General features: G+C 38.9%; 1 long non-coding RNA gene across 1 annotated transcript; it reads left to right on the top strand.

Moving 5' to 3' along the window:
- Positions 1-3046: 3046 nt before the first annotated feature.
- On the top strand, positions 3047-20202 carry LOC134484594 (uncharacterized). Its single transcript, XR_010062082.1, has 5 exons — positions 3047-3179; positions 13984-14110; positions 17143-17243; positions 19596-19769; positions 19944-20202. It is a non-coding gene; the product is annotated as an uncharacterized LOC134484594 (long non-coding RNA).
- Positions 20203-22149: the final 1947 nt, after the last annotated feature.

The following is a 22149-nucleotide window of genomic DNA, read 5'->3' as shown; positions in this document are numbered from 1 at the left end:
ATCTTTCTTCCTTTTTTTAGACAAAGAAAGAAAGGCATCTTCCTTCTCTCCATTTCTGATCTCTTCATCCTCTTTGTTTTCACTCCCTAATAGCTGTTTTCTCTGAATTAAATGACAATTACTAAACCTTAGAGGTTCTTAAAGAATACCTGAGAGGCAGATGCAAACATGACAAAACTTGTGACATCACAGAAGAAGATAAAGCTCTCCAGCTTGCAAGAGATTTTTCAGGCAGATCCTCATCATGATGTCACTGAGAACTGCCATGCCCTACTGGCTAAACAGCTTTCCTTACATTGACTAGATTTGAGGGTGCCCTTTCCTGGTATGTCTCCCGTGATTCAGTGGAAACCTTTATGTACTCCATCTCTCTAAGGAATATGTTATTCAAGGGTTTGGAAAGGATAGAAAAGATATTGTAACATGGAGAAGAGGAGATTCTTCTGAATAATAATTTTATTCCCAGGTACTTTTCATGAAATACAGTTCAATTTTGTAGGTTTTCTCTGTTTCCCAATGGCAAGTTTTTCCCAACAGACCTTCAATTGAATGAATACTGTATTTTACTTTCTTATTGTACATTCCTTGATATGGGACTTTATAAATATTGCTGAATGTGTACTCAAAATTTCTGTTTTCCAATTCCATTTTCTGCAATGATTTTGGCAACAAATGTTGCCCAGCTATAGAATGAATATAACAGTCCAAATATTGTGTACCTACTTGAAATGATAAACACCTAAATCCCTATTTAATCCCAAAATTACCAGACATCAGTAAAGCAGAGGACAACATGAACTATAGAATACAGTTCTCTAACTATTTGATATCAGTTCTGCTTTATCTACCTTACGGTGTTCCCGTGGCCAGACTTGAATGTGGTGGATCTTATACTATGATTCATTCTTCAGGAATAATAAGATCCTAGACGAAGACAGGGAGAGGTATGGCTTGAGCTCCAGGGAAACCTCAACATCAATATGTTCACAAGAACAGGAGGGAGTCTATTTGTTATTGTCCTTTGTGGATTCTACACTCTTGACTTAGTTGTGCAGAATCCATGTGAAAATCCATGTAGCGGAAGGATCCACCCAAAGGATATATATATATATATATATATATATATATATATATATATATATATATATATATATCACAAAAATTAGGTAATTTTGATGAATCTAAGAAGTGCATTCTGCCAGGAACCAGATATTGATATTTCCTGAGAGACACAGCTAGAGCATATTAAATACAGAAGTGAATGTGTTCTTGTAAATACAAAAATAAAAAATAAATTTTCTTTACCCTGCTAACTCTGGCACCAAAGTGTCTGAGATTCTCTGCTAGATATCTTGGGAGAAACACCTCACTCCTCAGCTGCGCAATGTTTCATGCCACCGCACATTTTCCAATACTCAAACCCTCACATAAAAAAACACACAACACAATACTCTTTGATCCAGTTGATTCGATATAATTGTCCATTTAAACATACAAACCAGGTACCATCCATTCCTTAGGAACATTAATAATGGCGTGTAATTACACAGAGCAGAATCTTAAATTCACCTACCCTGGCTTCTCACTCTGTCATCTTCCTTTCACTCTTTTTTTTCCTCTAGTCTCCTCCTCTCCCTTCAAACTTCTCTCTCGCTCATTCTGCCTTCTCCTCCCATGATAACCCTCCTTCTATCTTGTACCTGCCACTCACATATACTTTACAAATTCAATGGGGTCGTGGTTCTGGTGAAGTAACCTTAGTTCTGAGTACAGGACTATGCAGCTGACCTTGGGGCAGTGGAATTAGCATCAAACACAGATAACTTCAGGGCAAACCACAACATGAACAATAGTGTCAAACCAGTGAACTGAAAACAGACTTATTGTTGGTAGATTTTGAGAAAGGATTAGAAGAGGTGAAGGTGCTTTTAACCCTGTAAGAACAACAATGCCAATGAAACAGAGCTTTCTAGTAGTAGACCAATATTCAAAGAATGTACATGAACAGACCTATGTCTCCAATTGCATATGTTGTAGAGGATGGCCTTGTTGGGTAACAATGGAAATAGAACCCTTGGTCCTGCCTAGGTTTGACTCCCAGTTCAAGTGAATGTCCAGGGGCAGAAAGAGGGGTTATAATGAAAAGCTTAAGGGGACTGGTACGGGATATTATAGTCAGGAAACTGGGAAAGGAATTAATATTTTAAATGTAAATTTAGAAATATCCAATTAAAAAAGCAATAAAATTTGTTAAAAATTAAAAAAAAATTATGAAAGAAATAAAAGAAAAGAAATCTTCCGGTTAATCACAACTATTGACTCAGAATTTTAAGGGGTTACTGTCAGGTAATGGTATTCAGAGTAATACTAGTGGAAAGACTGATATGATGAAGTCTCATCTAGAAGCACTTGTTCCTCGCAGATATCAGTGACAGACACAAACTACATTATTAGAATTCAATGCATGGAGGAGTTTTCTCTGTGCTGAGGACACAATACTTGCCTTATCTTTCTTCCTTAGGACGTTTTCCTTCAAGGTAAAACGATAAAAGCTATGATCTCTCAGGAAAAATTATAGTGCCCTTCCCAACACCTGGGTTTTGGGATAAAGAAATGAATTATATAAAGTATCTGACTTCCAAGAAAAATAACAAGTTATTTTTCAGATCTTCTGAGAAGCATGTCAGATGCTTCTGAGAGACTCCCAGCTCCTGATTCCATATGTGGAAATCTCAGATCAAGGCTATATCTTCAGTGAACCTACTCGACCTCTACCCAAGACTCAAGGACCTTTCCCACTGACCACGTATTTCTTCCCTTTTTATACCAAGACAGAAAGCCAGCTTCATATTCCCCATGTCTGATCACTTCATCCTCTGTTTCTCCCTCCCAAATTGCTGTATACAATGCATTAAAGGACAATTAATAAACCCTAGATGTACTGAAGGGATATCTGAGAGTCAGTTGCAGTCAGGACAACACTTGTGACATCACAGAAGAAGCTCGGGTTCCAGGATACAAGAGATTTTTCAGGGAGGGCCTAATGATGATGTCACTGAGAACTGCCGTAGACTACCTGCTGTACAGATTTCCTTACATTGACCAGATTTGAGGGTGACACTTTCAGAAGAGTCTCCTGTTTAAGAGTGGAAACCTTTACATACTAAATCTCTCTAAAGGTAGAGACTTCTCTTTGTTTCATTAGGGGTTACCTGCTCTCAATGGACAAAGTTAGTTAGGGGTTTAGCATGGCTAGAAAAGATTTAGCAACAAAGAGTGAAGGAGATTCTTATAGATAATATTTTATTTCCAGGTTCATTCCTGTGACATAGAGTTCAATATCCCAGGTTTCCTCTATTTCCAAAGGCCAGTATATTGCCTACAGACCTTAATTGAATGAATATTGTATTTCACTTTCTCATTGTCCATTCCATGATAAGAGACTTTAATAATATTCCTGTATGTGTACTTAAAACTTCTGTTTCCAATTTTATTTTCAGCAAAGCAAATGACATAATGACTATAGAATTCAGTTCTCTAGTCCTATTTGATATCAGTACTATACTATCTACTTTCCTGTGCTCCCATTTCTAGACTTGAGTGTTGGATGTTTTACAATGATTCTCACTGAAAGCCAAACATAAGATATTGGAGGATGGGCAGAAAGAAGGATGGCTTGAGGACCAGTGAAACCTCAACTTCAATAGGTTCATAATAACTTGAGGGAGTCTATTTGGCACTGTCATTTCTGAACTCTACATTCTTGAACTACTTGCTCAGAATCCATGTCACAATTCCACCTAACCACATAGCTGTAGGAGCCACAAAAGTATATATATATATATATACATCAGCCACCAAAACTAGATAATATTGATGTAGCTAAAAAGTGCCTTCTGCCAGCAACCTGATAAAGATATTTCCTGAGAGACACAGGTAGATCATGTCAACAACAGAAATTAATGCTAGTGGCAAATCATTGAACTGAAACAGACATCTTGTTAGCAGATTTTGAGAAAGGAATTCAAGAGGTGAAGGAGCTTTCAATCCCATAAGAACAACAATGTCAATGACCCAGAGCTTTCTGGTACTAGAACAATATTCAATGAATGTAGATGGACAGAGCTATGGCTCAAACTGCATGTGGCAGAGGATGACCTTGTTCATCACGAATGGAAGCAGAAGCTATTGGCCCACTCTAGGTTTGTCTCCCAGTTCAAGGGAATGTGAATGCACAGTCAGAGGGGTTAAAGAAGAAGGGGAAAGATATGGGTAGGAATCTTATGGGCAGTTAAATGGGAATCAAAATAACATTAAATGTTAATATAGAAACATCAAGTTAAAAAAAGCAATACAAATAAAGCTAAAACATAAAAAAATGAAAGGAATAAACGAAGAGAAAACTGACAGCTAATCATACCTAGTGACTCAGAGAATTAAAGTGGTAATCAGTGGAAATATTAGTGGAAAGACTGAGATGATGAAATCTCAACTAATAGCACTGCTGCTTCCCAGACTGCACAATAGATATCCAAAACATGGAGGAATTTACTCTGAGCTAGGGACACAATACCTGTCTCTCCCTTTTTCCTTAGGACATTTTTCTTCTTATCAAAAAGAGTAAAGGTCATGAGCTCTCAGGAAAACAACTGTGCCCTTCCCAACACTTGACTTTTGGAATAAAGAAATTAATGATATAAACTCTCTGATTTCCAGGAACCATAAAATCAGGGAAGTCCAGATTCTTCTGAGAGCATCCCATCTCCTGATTCCCATAGGTGGGAGGCTCAGATAAAGGCTATCTCTTTAGCATTCCCACTAAATCACTACCAAGTACTCACTGAGCTATACCGAGGACCATGTATTCCTTCCTTTTTTATACCAAGACAGATGGCCAGCTTCCTTCGTTCTCCCCATATCTGATCTTTTCATCTCCTTTATTCTCCCTTCCAAATGGCTGTTTACTGTGAATTAGAGGCCAATTAGTAAGTACTAGAGGTACTGAAGGAATATATGAGAGGCAATTGCAGTCACGACAACACTTGTGACAACACAGAAGAAGATAGGGATCTCCAGGTTGCAAGATATTTTTCAGGCAGGTCCTAATGATGATGTCTCTGAGAACTGCCATGGCCTACCTGCTGAACAGATTTCCTTACATTGACCAGATTTGAGAGTGCCTTTTCCAGGTATCTCTCCTGTAACACAGGGGAAACCATTATGTATTCCATCTCCAAACCTAGTGAGTTTTTTTCCTTCATTAATGGTTTCATGCTCTGAATGGAGAAAGTTAATCAGGCATTTGGCATGGGTAGAAAAGATCTAGAAACATGGAGTGGAGGAGTTTATTCTGGATAATAATTCTATTCCAAGGTCCATTCCTGTGACATACACTTCAATTTCCTAAGTTTTCTTTGTTTCCCAAAGGCCAGTATTTTCCCTCCAGACCTTTAATTGATTGAGTATTGTATTTCATTTTCGTATTGTACTTTCCTTATAGGAGACTATATATATATATATATATATATATATATATATACATATATATATATATATATATATATATATATATATATATATATTCCAGATTGTGTACACAAAAATTCTGTTTTGCAATTCCATTTTTGCAATTAATAAGCAACAAAGCATGCCAATATATAGAGTGAATATAACAGTGTAAATATTGTATACCTACTTGAAATGATGAAGTCCAAAATCCTTATTTTATCCAAAAATTAGGAGGCAGCATTAAAGCAAAAAGGACATCATAGATTATAGAATGTGGATGTCTAGTCCCATTAGATGTCAGTTCTATAATATCTACCTTCCTGTTCCCAGGGCCAAACTTAAGGTTTTTGGAGGTTTTACCATAATTCTTTATTCAGGCCAAACACAAGACTCAGGAGGATGGGCAGGAAGAAGAATGTCTTGATGTCCAGAGATACCTCAACTTCAATAGGTTCAAAAATAACAGGAGGGAGTCTGATTGGCATTGGCCTTTGCTAATTCTACATTTTTGAACTAGTTGCACAGAATCTATCCTAAAATTCCAACTAACCACATAGCTGTAGGAGCCACCAAATATATACATAAATACATATATACATATATACATATATATATATGTGTGTGTATGTATATGTATATATGTATAAGTATGTATATGTATATATATATATATATATGATAGAGATAGATAGATAGATAGATAGATAGATAGATAGATAGATAGAGAGATCTGCCACAAACTACATAAGATTGATGATGCTAAGAAGTGCATGCTGCCAGGAAACAGATATAGATCTTTCCTGAGAGACACAGGTAGAGCATGCCAATTATAGAAATGAAGGTTATTGGCAGACCAGTGGAATGTAAACGAATCTATTGTTAGTAAATTTGGAGAAAGGATTATCAGAAGTGAATGGGCTTTCAATACCATAACAACAACAGTACCAATGACCCATAGCTTTCTGGTACTAAAACAATATTCAAAGACTGTACATAGACCGAACTATGGCTGCAGCTGCATATGTAGCCTTGTTGGACATCAATGGGAGGAGAAGCTCTTAACCTACCAAAGCTAGTACCCCAGTGTAGGGGAATGTCAGGGTGTGCTGGGAAAGGGAGAGGTTGGTGAGGGGGAAGACCTTTATAGAAGAACTGGTGGGGAAAGTGATTGGACTCTTATGACCGGAAAACTGGGAAAGTGAATAATATTTGAAATGTAAACAAAAATATCTAATATTTATAAAAGAAAAAATAAAAGTTTAACAAGCTGAACAGCCAAAGTGAGGAGTCTCAATCCCACTAGAGAGGGTGAAGAAATGAACCTCAGGAGGGAAGAGTGAGGGACCTTGGTGAGAAAGGAGACAGTAAGGGAAAGATGGGAACATGGTCAGTTATTGGCGGGGAGTAAGACTGAAACCCTGACTTTCAGCAGAATGAATGGAAACAGGCAATCTCAGGAGCTAAAATGTTGGAGGTAGTTGGTGGCTCTAGAATATTCTAGAGACCTGAGAGGTATGAGACTATCAGGACTCAGTAAAATGCCGGGAGTGTGTAGAGGGACCTTGTAGAGACTACTTCCATGTGGAAGAGAGAGCATGGGTCTTTTTAGTGGGGAATTGAGTCCATTGAAGTTGAGAGATATTAAGGATTAGTGATGGTCACTTTCTCTTATTTTCATAATTGGAGGTTAGTTTATGCTTGTGTGCTTCTGTTTCTTTTGTTGTAAAGATTAATTTCTTGCTTAACTATGATTTTACTTGCCTCCTTGTGTTGGGGCTTGCCAGTTAGTGTCCTTTTTATTAATGGATATGCAGAAAAATATTTTATATCTGAAAAATTCCATGTCTTCTAAAACATCTAAAAATCAATCTGACTCTCAAACTCTTCCTGGGAAACATTTACCATCAGTCATGCAATCCCCAGGACCATCAAAATCTAAAAAGGGGTATCTAGAAACTTAACCATCGGCCCAAAGGTCTTTAGGATGTTCAGCAATTTCTCCAAGAGCTTGGTGCACCTAGAGAACAAAAGAACTAAAGCCATCTTCCCAGGGTGTTTTCCCAAGAACCACATATTTCTTCTTTCCTTTTATACCAAGACAGAATGTCAGCTTCCTTTTCCACATCTCTGATCTCTTCATCCTATTTGTTCTCCCTCCAAAATGGCTCTTTACTCTGAATTATAGGCCAATTAGCAAACCATAGATATAAGGAATAAATATCTGTGAGGCATTTGCTGTCAAGACGACACTTGTGACATCACAGAAGAAGCTAGGGCTCTCCAGGATACAAGAGCTTTTTCAGGCATTGCCTAATGATGATGTCACTTAGAACTGACATGGCTACCTTCTGAACAGCTTTCCTTACATTGACCAGATTCAAGGGTGTCCTTTCCAGGCGTGTCTCCTGTGACACAGTAGAAACTTTTATTTGCTACATCTCTTTAAAGTTACAGACTTCTCTCTGCTTCATTAGTGGTTACATGATCTGAATGGAGAAAGCTAGTCAAGGGCTTAGAAAGATCTAGGAACTCAGAGAGAAGGAGATTCTTCTGGAGATTAATTTTATTCCCAGGTCCAATCCCGTGACATAAAGTTCAATTCCCAAGGTGTTCTCTGTTTCCCAGGTGCCAGGATTTTCCCTAAAGACTTTTAATTTAGTGAAAATTGTCCTACATTTTTTGATTTTACATTCATTGATAGGGGACATTATATATGTTCCTGCATGTGTACTCAAAATTTTCATTTTTCCAATTCGATTTTTTGCAATAAATTTGGCTACAAATTGGGCCCAGTTATAGAGTGAATATAACAGCGTAAATATTGTGTACCTTTTTCAAATGTTGAACTTCTAAATACTTATTTTGTCCATAAATTACCAGACATCAGTTAAGCAAAGGACAACATGGACTATAGAATGCGGTTTTGTAGTTCTTTTAGATCAATTCTCTAATATTGACCTGCCTGTGGTCCCAGGGCAAGACTTGAGGGTTTTGGATGTATTAACACGATTCTTTCTTCAGGCCAAACATCAGTTTCTGGGGGATGGTCAGCAAGAAGATTGGCTTGAGGTCCAGTGAAACCTCAACTTCCGTAGGTTATAAGAACAGGAGGGAGTCTATTTGGCATTGTCATTTGTGAATCCTATATTCTTGACCTAGTTACACAGAATCTAAGTATATCTTCCATCAAAATTCTTAGTAGTAGAAACCACCAAAAGTATATATATATCCGGCACCAAAACTAGATGGATTGTTGAAGCTAAGAAGAGAATGCTGCCAGCAACTGGACATAGATCTTTACTGAGAGACACAGCTAGATCATGTCAAATACAGAAGTGAGTGCTAGTGGAAAACCAGAGAACTGAAAATGGACCTCATGTTTGTAGATGTTTAGAAAAGATTACAAGAACTGAATGGACTTTCAACCCCATAAGAACAACAATTAAACTAAGCAGAGCTTTCTGGTACTAAACCAATATTCAAAGACTGTGTACGGACAGACCTATGGCTCCAACTGCATAGGTAGCAGAGGATGGCCTTGTTGGGCCGCAATGGAAGGAGAAGCCCTTCCTCCTCCTTAGGTTTGACTACAAGTTCAAGGGAATGTCAACGTGCAGTAACGGGGGTTATAGAAGTAGGTTAGTGGGACTGCTTAGGAATCTCATGGACAAGAACCTGGGAAATAATATTTGAAATGTAAATATAAAAATATCCAATTAGAAAAGCAATAAATATTGCTAAAAAATAAAAAGAGAGAGAAAAAGAAAAGGTAACTGCAAGCAAATCACACCTATTGACTCAGAAATCTAAAGGGTAACTTTCAGGGAATGGTAGTCAGAGTAATACTAGTGGAAAGACTGAGATGGTGAAGTCTAAAATAGAAGCACTTCTCTCTCCCAGATATCACTGTCAAACACATACTGCACTATAAGAATCCAAAGCAAGGAGGAGTGTCCTCTGAGCTGAGGACACAATACTTGTCTTTCCCTCCTTCCTTAGGACCTTTCTCTTCTCGGAAAAGTTATAAAAGCCATGAGCTCTCAGGAAACAACTGGGCCCTTTCCAATACCTGGCTTTTGGAATAAAGAAATTAATGATACAAACTCTCTGATTTCAAGGAGCAGGGAAGTCCAGATTTTTCTGGGAGACTCTCAGTTCTTAAGTCCTATACGTTGAAGGCTGAGATAGAGGATATCTCTTCAGCAAACCCACTCAACCCCTAACCAGGAAACACTGATCTTTCCAATGGACCAAGTGTTTCTTCCTTTTTTAGACAAATACAGAAGGCGAACTTCTTTCTCCCCATCACTGTTCTTTTTACCCTCTTTCTTCTCACTCCCAAATGATTATTGACTCTGAATTAGAGACCAATTAGTAAACCCTAGAGGTACTGAAGGAATATCTGAGAGGCAGTTGCAGACACAACAACACTTGTGACATCACAGAAGAATATAGGGATCTCCAGGATAGAAGAGATTTTTCAGGCATGGCCTAATGGTGATGTCACTTAGAGCTGCATGGCCTACCTGCTAAACAGCTTTCCTTACATTGAAAAGATTCAAAAGTGGCTTTTCAAGGAGTTTCTCCTGAGACACAGTGGGAAACTTTACTTACTACATCTCTCTAAAGCTAGATACTTCTCTTTGCTTAATTAGTGGTTAAATTGTCTGAATGGAGAAAGTTAGTCAGGGACTTGGAATGGGGAGAAAAGGTCTAGGAACATGGAGAAGAGGAGATTCTTTGGATAATAATTTTATTCCCAGGTCCATTCCTGTGACATACACTTCAATTTCCCAGGTTTTCTCTGTTTCTCTAAGGCAAATATTTTCCCTACAGACCTTCAATTGATGAAATATTGTATTAATATTTTTTCTACATTCCTTGAGAGGGGAAATATATATTCCTGAATGTGTACTCAAAAATTGTTTTCCAATTCAATTTTTTGCAATGATTTTTGCAAAAAAAGGAGCATAGGTACAGAGTGAGTAAAACAGTGTAAATATTGTGTACCTACTTCAAATAGTAAACTCCCAAATCCTTATTTATTTCAAAAATTTTTCAGACATCAGTAAATCAAAGGACCACATGGAGTAACAAATTTGTTTCTCTAGACCTTTTTGATATCAGTACTACAGTATCAACCTTCCAGTGTCCCAGTGACAGATTTGAGGGTTTTGGATGCTTTTCCATGATTCATTCTTCAGGCCAAACAGAAGATTCAGGAGGATGGGCAGGGAGAAGAATGACTGAAGTCCAGGGAACACTGTACTTCAGTAGTTTCATAAGAAAAGGAGGGACTCTATTTGCCATTTTCATTTGTGTTTTCTACATTCTTTTTTTTTTCTTTCAGAGCTGGGGACCGAACACAGGTCCTTGGGCTTACTAGACAAGCGCTCTTCCACTGAGCCAAATCTCCTACCCGGCTTCTACATTCTTGACCTAGTTGAGCAGAATCCATGTTAAAATTCGTCCTTACTTCCTCACTGCAGGAGCCATCGAACTGTATATATATATATATATATATATATATATATATATATATATATATATGAATGCCACAAAAACTTGATAATATTGATGAAGCTAAGAAGTGCATTCTGTCAGTAACCAGATATAGATCTTTCCTTAGAAAAAATTCATAAATGAGTGCTAGTGGCAAACCAGTGAACTTAAAATGGACCTCTTGTTGGTAGATTTTGGGGAAGTATTACAAGAGGTGAAGGGGCTTTAACCTCATATGAACAACAATGCAAATGAATCAGTGCTCTCTGGTACTAAACCAATATTCAATGTAGGTACACAGACACAACTATGGCTGGTTAAGTCCTCCTTAAGCATCAATGGAAGGACAACCCATTTGTTCTCCCTGGGTTAGACTCACAGTTCATTGGAACGTAAAGGGGCAGTTTGGGGCATAATAGAACAAGAGCAGGAGCATGGTTAGGGATCTTATGGGCAGGAAACTGGGAAACGAAATAACATTTCAATATAAATATAGAAATATCCAATTAATAATAAGGAATAAAATATGGTAAAAAATAAAAAAATGAAAGAAATTAAAGAAAAGAGTACAATCAACTAATAACACCTATTGACTCAGAAATCTAAAAAGTCATTGACAGGGAATGGTAGGCAGAGAAATACTAGTGAAAAGACGGGGACAATGAAGTGGCGAATAGGATCACTGCTCTCTCCCAGATAACAGGGTCAGACACAAACTGCACTAAATGAATCCAAATCATGGAGTAATTTACTGTGAGCTGAGGACACAATACCTGCATTTTCCTCTTCCTTAGAAACTTTTTCATCTGTGACAAAAAGAATAAGTGTCATGAGCACTCAGGTAAACAACTATTCCCTTCCTAACTCTTGAATTTTGTAAGAAATTAATGGTATAAACTCTCTGATGTCCAGGAACCATAACAAGCAGGGAAGTCCAGATGCTTCTGAGAGGCTCCCAACTACTAATACCCATATGTGGAAGGCTCAGGTCAAGGATATCTCTTCAGCGAATCCACTAAACACCTGCGCAGGACTCACCGAGCTTCCCTATAGACCACATATTTCTTACATTTTTTATACAAAGACAGAAGGGCAGCTTCCTCCTCCCCATCTCTGATATCATCTTCCTCTTTGTTCTCCCTTGCAAATGGCTCTTTACTCTGAATTTGGAGCGAATTAGTAAACCCTAGAGGTACTGAAGGAATATCATCAATTCAATTGCAGTCAGGACAACACTCGTGACATCACAAAAGAAGCTAGGCCTAAGCAGGATAAAAGAGCTTTTTCAGGGAAGGCCTAATGATGATATCAGTGAGAATTGCAATAGCCTACCTGCTGAACACCTTTCCTTACATTGACCAGATTCGAGTTTGCACTTTCCTGGTATGTCTCCTGTTACACAATAAAAACCTATACATAACCCATCTCTCTAAAGCTAGAGACTTCTCTCTGCTTCACTAGTGGTTACATGCTTTCAATGGAGAAAATTAGACAGGGACTTGGCATGGGTAGAAAAGATTTAGGAACATGGAGTGTAGGAGATAATTCTAGATAATATTTTTATTCCCAGTTTCATTCCTGTGATATACAGTTCAATTTTCTCTGTTTTCTCTGACTGCCAAAGGCCAGTATTTTCCCTACAGACCTTTAATTGAATGAATATTGTATTTCAATTCCTTATGGTTAATTCCTTGACAGGGGATATTGTAAATATTCCTCAATGTGTACTCGATAATTCTGTTTTCCAATTCCATTTTCTGCAATGATTTTGGTCACAAAGGGTGCCCAGCTATAGAGTGAGCATAACAGTTTAAATACTGTGTACATCCTTTAAATGATAAACTCCCAAATCCTTATTTTAACAAAAAATTACCAGACATCAGGAAAGCAAAGGACATCATGGGTTATTGGATTTGGTTATCTAGTCCCATTTGATATCAGTACTACGCGATCTGTCTTCCAGTGTTCCCATGGTCAGACTTGAGGGTTTAGGATGTTTTACCATGATTCTTTATTAAAACCAAAAGTAAGATACCAGATGATGGGCAGGAAAAAGAATGGCTTGAGGACCAGTTATACGACTACTTCAATAGGTTCATAAAAACAGGGCGGAGTCTATTTGCATTGGCATTTTTTAGTTCTACATTCTTGACATAGTTGGGCAAAATCCATGTGAACATTCCACTGGACGAAAGAGGTGTAAGACGCACCAAATCTATATTTGTACTCATCAGACAACCAAACTAGATAGGAATGATGAAGGTAAGAAGTGCATTCTGCCAGGAGCCAGATATAAATATTTACTGAGAGACACAGATACAGCATGTCAAATACAGAAGTGAATGCTGGGACCAAACCAGAGATCTGAAAACGGACCTCTTGTTGGTACATTTTGAAAAGATTCGAAAAGCTGAAGGTGCTTTCAACACTAGAAAACAACAATGCCAGTGAACCAGCGCTTTCTCACAATAGACCAATATAAAAAGAAAGTACATGGACTAACCTATGCCTTCAAATGCATATGTGGCAGAAGATGGCCATTTTGGGCAACATTGGAAAGAGAAGCCCTTGTACTCCCTACTTTGTCTCCCAGTTCAAGGGAATGCATTGCGGCAGAAAGGCTGATTTGAAAGAAGGAAATGGAATGCGTAGTAACCTTATGGGCAGGAAACTGGGAAAAGAAATAATATTTTAAAAGTAAGTATAGAAACATTCAGTTAAAAAATCAAATTTTGGTAAAAAATAAAAAAAGAATGATATAAAAGAAAGAGAGTTGCCAAGTAAGACATATTCATGCAGAAATCTGAAGTGTTATTCAGAATAATACAAGTGGAAAGACTGAGATGATGAAGTCTCAACTACAAGTACTTCCCTTTCCCAGATATCAGTGTCAGACACAAACTGCATTATAGGTATCCAAAGCATGGAGGAGTTTACTCAGAGCTAGATACTTCTTTTTCACTTCTTCCTTAGGACCTTTTATACTTGACAAAAAGAATGAAGGTCATGATGCCTAATGATGATGTCACTGAAAACTCTCATGGACTACCTGATGAACAACTTTCCTTACATTGACAAGATTCAAGTTTGCACTTTAAAGGTATGTCTCCTGTGACACAGTGGAAACCATTATATATTCCTTCTCTCTAATTCACTAGTGGTTCTCGCTGATTCACTAGTGGTTACATGCTGTGGCGCTTGACATGATTGAAAAAGATTTAGGAACATGGAGAGTAGGAGATTCTCCTAGATAATATTTTTATTCCTAGGTTCATTCTTGTGACATACAGTTGAATTTTCTAGGTTTTCTCTGTTTCCCAATGACCAGTATTTTCCCTACAGATGTAAAATTGAATGAATATTGTATTTCAATTTCTTTTTTTTATTAACTTGAGTATTTCTTGTATACATTTCCAGTGTTAGTCCCTTTCCCGGTTTCCGGGTAACATCCCCCTCCCCCCTACCCTTCTTAATGGGTGCTCCCCTTCCCATCCTCACCCCATTGCCGCCATCCCCCCAACAATCTAGTTCACTGGGGGTTCAATCTTAGCAGGACCCAGGGCTTCCCCTTCCACTGGTGCTCTTACCAGCTCTGGAAAAAAAAAGAACTTAAATATCCTGTATTTCAATTTCTTATTGTAAATTCCTTGTTAGGGGACTTTGTAAATATTTCTCAATACACACAAAAATTCTGTTTCCAATACCATTTTCTGCAATGATATGGTCACAAATGGGGCCCAGCTATAGAGTAACTATAATAGTGTACATTCTGTGTACTTACCTTAAATGCTAATCTCCCAAATTCTTATTTTGTCGAAAAATTACCAGACATCAGGAAAGCAAAGGACAACATGGACTATTGAATTCTGTTTCTTGTCACATTTGATATCTGTACTACCCTATCTAGCTTCCAATGTTCCCATGGCCAGACATGAGGGTTTAGGATGATTTACATGATTCTTTCTTCAGGCCAAACGTAAGATACCATATGATGTGCAGGGAAAAGGATGGCTTGAGGACCAGTTATACGTCTACTTCAGGGTTCGGGATTTAGATCAGTGGTAGAGCGCTTGCCTAGCAATACAAGGCCCTGGGTTCAGTCCCCAGCTCCGAAAAAAGGAGAAAAAATAAAGTTTACTTCAGTAGGTTCATAAAAACAGGGGGAGTCTCTTTGAAATTGTCATTTTTGAATTCTATATTCTTGACATAGTTGTTCAGAATCCATGTTAACTTTCCAATTAACTTCATAGGTTTAAGAGGCACCAAAGTACATATGTATACATCAGACAAAAAACCTAGATAAGATTGATGAAGGTAGGAAATACATTCTGCAAGGAACTGGGTACAGATATTTACTGAGAGACACAGATACAGCATGTCAAATACAGAAGTGAATGCTAGTAGCAAACCAGTGATCTGAAAACGGACCTCTTGTTGGTAAATTTTGAAAAAGGATTAGAAGAGCTGAAGGTGCTTTCAACCCCATAAGAACAACGATGCCAGTGAACCAGATCTTTTTAATACTAGACCAATGTACATAGAAAGTACATGGACTGACTTATGGATACAAATGCATATGTTGCAGAGGATGGCTTTTTTCGGCAACATTGGAAAGAGAAGCTCTTGTCATTCTTAGTTTGTCTCCCAGTTAAAGGCAATATCATGAAGCAGAAAGGTTGGTTAGAGTAGAAGGAAATGGAAAAGTTAGCAATCTTATGTGCAGGAAACTGGGAAGGAAAATAATATTCAAAATGTATATATAGAAACATCTCGGAAATCTGAAGTGTAGTCAGAGTAATAGTAGTGGAACGACTGAGTTATTGAAGTCTCCACTAGAATCACTTCTCTCTCTCAAATATCAGTGTCAGACCCAAACTTCACTATAGGTATCCAAAGCATGGAGGAGTTTACCGTGAGTTAGGGACACAATACTTGTTTTTCCCTTCTTCCTTAGGACCTTTTCTTCATGAAAAAAAGAGAGGAAGCCCCGGGTCCTGCTTAGATTGATCCCCCAGTGAACTAGATTGTTGGGGAGAGGGCTGCAATGGAGGAAGGATGGGGAGGGGAACACCCAAAAAGAAGGGGAGGGAGAGGGGTTAGGGGGATGTTTGCCGGAAACCGGAAAAGGGAATAACAATCGAAATGTATATAAGAAATAGTCAAGTTTAAAAAAAAAGAAAAAAAAAAGAAAAAAAGAAAAGAAAGAAAAGAAGAGTAAAGGTCATGACCTCTCAGGAAAACAACCGTGCCCTTCACAACACTTGGGTTTTGGAATAAAGGAATGAAGGATATAAACTCTCTAATTTCCAGGAACCATAAGAACAGGGAAGTTCATTTGCTTCTGAGAGCCTCACAGTTCCTTAGTCCCTTATGTAGAATGCTCAGATCAAGGCTATCTCTTCAGCGATACCAGTCAAACCCTACCAAGGACTAACTGAGTTTTCCAAAGGACCATGTATTTCTTCCCTGTTTTTTATACCAAGATAGAAGGCCAGCTTCCTCCCCATTTTGTATCTCTTCATCCTCTTCATTCTTCCTCCGACACTAAGATTTACGGAACCAAAGAGGATAAACAAGGAGAAAGGGCAAAGAAAAATGCTTGAATTTCACTCAGAAGAAGGAATAAACTAATTAGAGGAGGCAGATGGAAGGAAAGGATTGGGTGCCTAAGGGGATGGGAAGGGAAATGTGGTTTGAGAATCATTTCTTGGGAGAGACGAGCAAGAGGGAAAGAGGGCCAAGAGAATAAACTGAAATCAGTGATAGTCCAGGGTGGGTGCTATATCTATGATTTACCAGCAATCTGGGATGGGTGAGGCTACACTGGTGTCCATGAGGGTGACTTTAGCTGAGACTCGTAACAGTGGGGATACAGATACTGAAATGGTCACTTTCTGTAGCCACAGAGGACCCAAGGTGGAAGGATAAGGACCCAAACCCAGCCCCAAAATTTTGACCCAGAAATTGCCCCCTCTATAGGAAACACAAGGACAGAGATGGAAGAGGAAATGAGGGAATGGCCAAAGGATAAGTGGCCGGATGTGAGACTTATCCTATGAGCAAACCACAAACACTGACATTATTAATGGTCCTTTCTTATGTTTGCATTTTATGTTTATTTTCCTCTGCGAGGCTCCACCAAGGGACGACTGACACTGAAGCAGAGCGCACGGTCAAATATCAGATGGAGCTCAGTGAGTCTCACTGAAGAACTGAAGGAAGGACTGAGAGAGGTAGAGAAGCACAATAGTCACCACGTGGGTTCACTAAACCCGTTGCCTGTCTGTGGATCCTGTTCTCCTACCCGGGCTGCGTTTTCAGGACCTGCTGGGAGACAATGAATCTAGTCTTGCACAGACTTGATGTGCCCGAGGAGGGGATGTACCCAGAGTGGTCCTCTGCTCATTCAGTGTAGAATGGGAGAGGATAGGAGGAGGTACTATAAATGGTGGGAGCCTGGAGGAGTGTGGTTGACAGGGCAGCATTAAGAATGTTACCTGGTGAATATGTACAAACACTTTAGCAAGGGGCAAAGGCATGACATCATGGGGACGGGGGCATGGCATCATGGGGGTGGGGCATGACATCATAGGTTTGGGGCATGATATCATAGGGGTGGATGAATGACATCATAGTGGTCGAGGCATGATATCATGAAGCTTAAGAGAAAAATAGATGAAACTAGAAAAAAAAATCAGCCCAAGAGGGAACTGAGACCTAGAGACACAAACATGGAAGGCCTTTACCTGTGCATAGTATCAGCTGTGCGATTAATCATATTATATCTACAATCCACAAAGGCAGAGAGAACAAAGGAAAGGAGAAGGCCCGTGAGGGGAAAAGCATAGACCTATCTGAAAGGAAAAGTTGAACAGATTCTGTGAGTGAGTGAGGGCGACTGAGGACAGAAGCGGAGGGTCAGCGGGGAAGATGGAGGGATAGCGCGGTGCAGAGAGAAACAGCCAGAAATAGGGAACATACGAGTTAATGTGGAAACTCGATGAAAACACTGATTAATTCATGGTGTCTAGAGGGCCACGTTCCTGAGGATTTAATCTGACAGAGAATGCAGAGTACGAACCTGCAATCCTTTGAAATCGAGCAAGTAGGACTTCAGGGTCGGGGATGGGGCACATTCAGTGGAGTCAATTTCTGAGGAGGTAAAATGGAGATCCCTGAACAACAGACTGATGCTGGGAAAGAGATTATAAAGATATAGCAAAAGAGGGCTTCCTGGTACCTTAAACCTGCAACTGATGTAAATGCACAGGAAAACCCTTCCTGCACTCTAAGGTTTGGTTAGCCGTTGTTCACCCTGAGAAATTATACAAACAATGATAGTGTGTCCCTGAATACCTTCTAACAGAGCTGTGACACTGAAATCCTTGGAAGAAACCATAATTCACTTTCACGCAGACCAATCTTCTGCTGGCTGAATGTTTCCTGGGTCCACTACATCCTTTCACACCTGTTGTGCACCTGGACACTCTAGGAAGGAGACAAGAGATGAGTGTATGTCTGTGTGTGTGTTTGTTTGTATGTGTGTTTGTGTGTGTGTGTGTGTGTGTGTATCTGTATATTGGTTATCGTCTGTGTGTCTGTATTTGTGTATATGTGTGTGTATGTGTGTGTGTGTCTCTGTGTGTGTCTGTATGTGTTTTTGTGTCTCTCTATGTGTGTATATGAGTATGTGTCTGTGTGTTTGTGTATGTGTGTGTGTGTCTGTGTCTGTGTGTTTGTCTGTGTCTGTCTGTGTCTGTGTGTATGTCAGTTTGTCTGTCTATGTCTTTTACTGTGTTTCTCTGTGTATCTGTGTGCGTTACATGTGTGTGTGTGTGTTTGTGTGTGTGTGTGTGTGTGTGTGTGTGTGTGTGTGTCCGTCATGCATAAGCTAACCATCCTAACACAGACTGTCTGGATTGCTTTTATATTAAGGAGGTTGGCGAATGTTTCTCTTGTCCTAAAAGACCACTCTGGTTCTCAACTCTCTCTGTGAAGCCATGACAGGTTGAGTAATTTTCATGTGTGAGGAGTCTGTCCTATTGAAACTTGCTTTCTTGGATACAATATCACTTGAAAAACACATCTCAACATTTACTATCCTTATTCCGTGATCCCTTGAGGGGATTATTCCATTATTATTATTATTATTATTATTATTATTATTATTATTATTATTATTACAGGATTATTCCATCATATTGCTCTCTGCATTGTTACCAGTGTGCTAAAGTTCATTGACGTTAGGAAGAAAGATTTTGTTTCAAATGGGTCACATTGGATGGCCATGTCTTTGTTCTTGGAACTGAAAGATTTATTTGCATGCTCCCAGGATCAAATATATTAAAGTACAGAAAGTTCCTTGGTCCTCTACATGAGAGTGACACCAAATTATGGAGGAGTAAGACAGTTTTCACAATGTTTCAGGCTTTGGGGATTGGTAGACGTTACATAGCCATCTTTTTATTCAAAGCAAGAATAGTCAAAATTATTAATAGAAGGCAGAAAATTTTAACAACATATTTTTTGCTGGCTAATTTAAATTCCTGTATTGTATCTCTAAAGCATTATACATTCTCTCTCAGGTTCTTCTTGAAATTGTTTGAAGAAGTGAAAACTGGTATGTGTTTATTTGTTCACATTCATAAAGCATGGCCATTGCTCTAGTGATGGACAGATGGCACAACTTTTAAGAGGCAAACTGACTTTCTTCCCAAAGAAATAAATCTTCAACTTCATGGAGGCAGTTTCATTCTTAGGTACAAATGTTTAAAATCCCCTGAGAATGCTTCCTACAGCTATCATTTCCTGTATATTGTAATATCCTCGGAAATGGGTTTTCTCTTTGCATTTTGTTTCAAGTATTAAGATCTACAATAAAGTTTTGATTGCGTGTATCATTTGGAGATGTTGTCTTTTTTTCTTTCCTATAGATGGATTCTGGGTTGTAGACTCTCAGGCATTTTATGATCCATCTCTCACAATAGGGGCTGCAAATGACATGACTCTTCATCAGGAATAAAGGAAAGAAGACAGGTAAAGTAATAGAGAACTCCCTGATGTATTTATCGCCTCTGAGTCTGAGATGACTGTTGTCATTAACTTGTATATATAAACTTTAACTTTGAAACAAAGTACACTCCCATGAGTTTCAGCCTTTGTACTTTTCATTGTGTAAATATTTGCAATAAAGAGAGCATTAAAAGTAATAAAGTTGTGTGATGTGTATAACTCTTTTAACAGTTTCCCTTGTATAACTTAATAGAATATATAAATGCTTTTCCTTCATGGTAAATGTAATGAAGACAATGTCTCTTCTAACAATATATGTAGTAATTTTGACCTCTATAAAATTTAATATGTGCATAACTTGCCGAAACATCCACCGCAAATACTTATGGGATACTTTCTATACTTACTCAGTGTTTTTTCCTAAATATTGTGTTAAAATGCATTTAGCAGAATAGATATTGTGGTGGATGCAGGGAGGAAGGAAACTGAATGGGATGGGAAGTAGAGAAAGTAATGGGTAGGAGGAAATAGGTATAGTGGTTTTGCAGGAATTAGGTATAGTGGGTTTGGAGGAATTAGGTATAGCGAATCCATGGAAAAGGGAATGGAAAACACAAGTGTTGGGTGGGCATCTCTAGGAAGTGCCAGAGACCTGGGAAAGGCAAATCCCCAGGGTTCTATTGATGTGACTCTAGCACTGGGGATACAGATCCTTAATATGCCACTTCTGTAGACAGGCATGACACCCAGTGGTGTGACAAGGAAAAAAAAAACACCCACAGAACCTTCAATCCAACATGAACACAGCCTACAACATCTTCAGAGACAAAGATAGATACAGCAGACATGGAAGGAACATTCAACCAATGATTAGCACAGATTGAGACCTACCCCGTGGGCAAGCACTGATCCCTGACACATTAAAGATACTCTATCATGCTTACAGACAGATTCCTAGCATAACTGTCCTCTGAGTGACTCCACCCAACAGCTGAGAGAAAGAAGTGTAAAGATTCACCACCAAACATTTGCTGGAGCTTGGGGAGTCTTTAAAAAAAATAAAAAACAGGTGAAGAATTGATGCCCAGTTGATATGAGCAACTCAACAGAAAGACCAATAGAGTGAACTCACCGGGACTCTTGGGGATTGCCAAAGACTGAACCACCAACCAGAGAGTGAACATGGTCTGACATTGAGCCCCCAGAACATAGGTAGGAAATGTGTAGCTTTGTCTTTTCACGGGTTTTCCCGACAATGCGTGTTGGCGTACCTGGAAGATGGAGCACCGATATTGGGATGTAAAGTGAGTAAATAAATAAATGAATTTTAAAGGCACATATATCCCATTTTACAGACAACATGTTTTGGGAAAGCCCAATTCTAGTTGTTTGGTACCCACATGAAGACAAAGCCTATGGAGTGCCATGCCCTTAGAGTCCATAATTCTTTTCATTCTCTTCTTCCATCAGAGTCCCCGAGCTCCACCTGTGGTTTTGCTAGTGGATGTCTGCTTCTATCTGAGTCAGCAGCTTAGTGGAGTCTCTCAGAGGGAAGCCATGATAGTCTCCTTTCTCCAAGCATAACAGAGTGTCTTTAATAGTGTCACGGATTGGTGCTCATCCATGGGGTGGGCCTTAATCTGCACTAACCATTGGATGATCATTCCTCACTCTGTGCTCTATGCATGGCCCTTTCATTTCTTGTGGTCAGAATAAATTTTGGGTCAAAAGTTGGTGTCTCTATCACTCCATTTTGTTTGCTCTCTGGCTACAGGAGATGACTGCTTCAGGTCCATATCACTGAGGCGTTGAGTCTCAGCTAAGGAAACCCCCATTGATTCATGGGCATCTCTTACCCCAGCTCTCTGCCTCTTTCTGGATATTACCTCTACCTCCCCACCCCTATCCATCTAGGTTGCTGTGTCTGGCCTCAGAGTCAGATGATGTGATTACAGAGACTAGATATGCAAGGTGAGGAGATACCCGAGGGTTCCCCTCCTGCTGAGAGGAGAAAGTGCTGGGGAAAGAATTGTGAGAGGGGTGAATTGGGGGGGGCAGTGTGCAACATGTAAAGTGAATAAATAAACAAATGAATGTGAAAATAACTAAATCTACTTGAAGATAAGA

The sequence above is a fragment of the Rattus norvegicus genome (assembly GCF_036323735.1).
Source record: "Rattus norvegicus strain BN/NHsdMcwi chromosome Y unlocalized genomic scaffold, GRCr8 chrY_unlocalized_15, whole genome shotgun sequence".
Lineage (NCBI taxonomy): Eukaryota > Metazoa > Chordata > Mammalia > Rodentia > Muridae > Rattus > Rattus norvegicus.
This window is presented reverse-complemented; position numbering and strand designations above follow the sequence as displayed.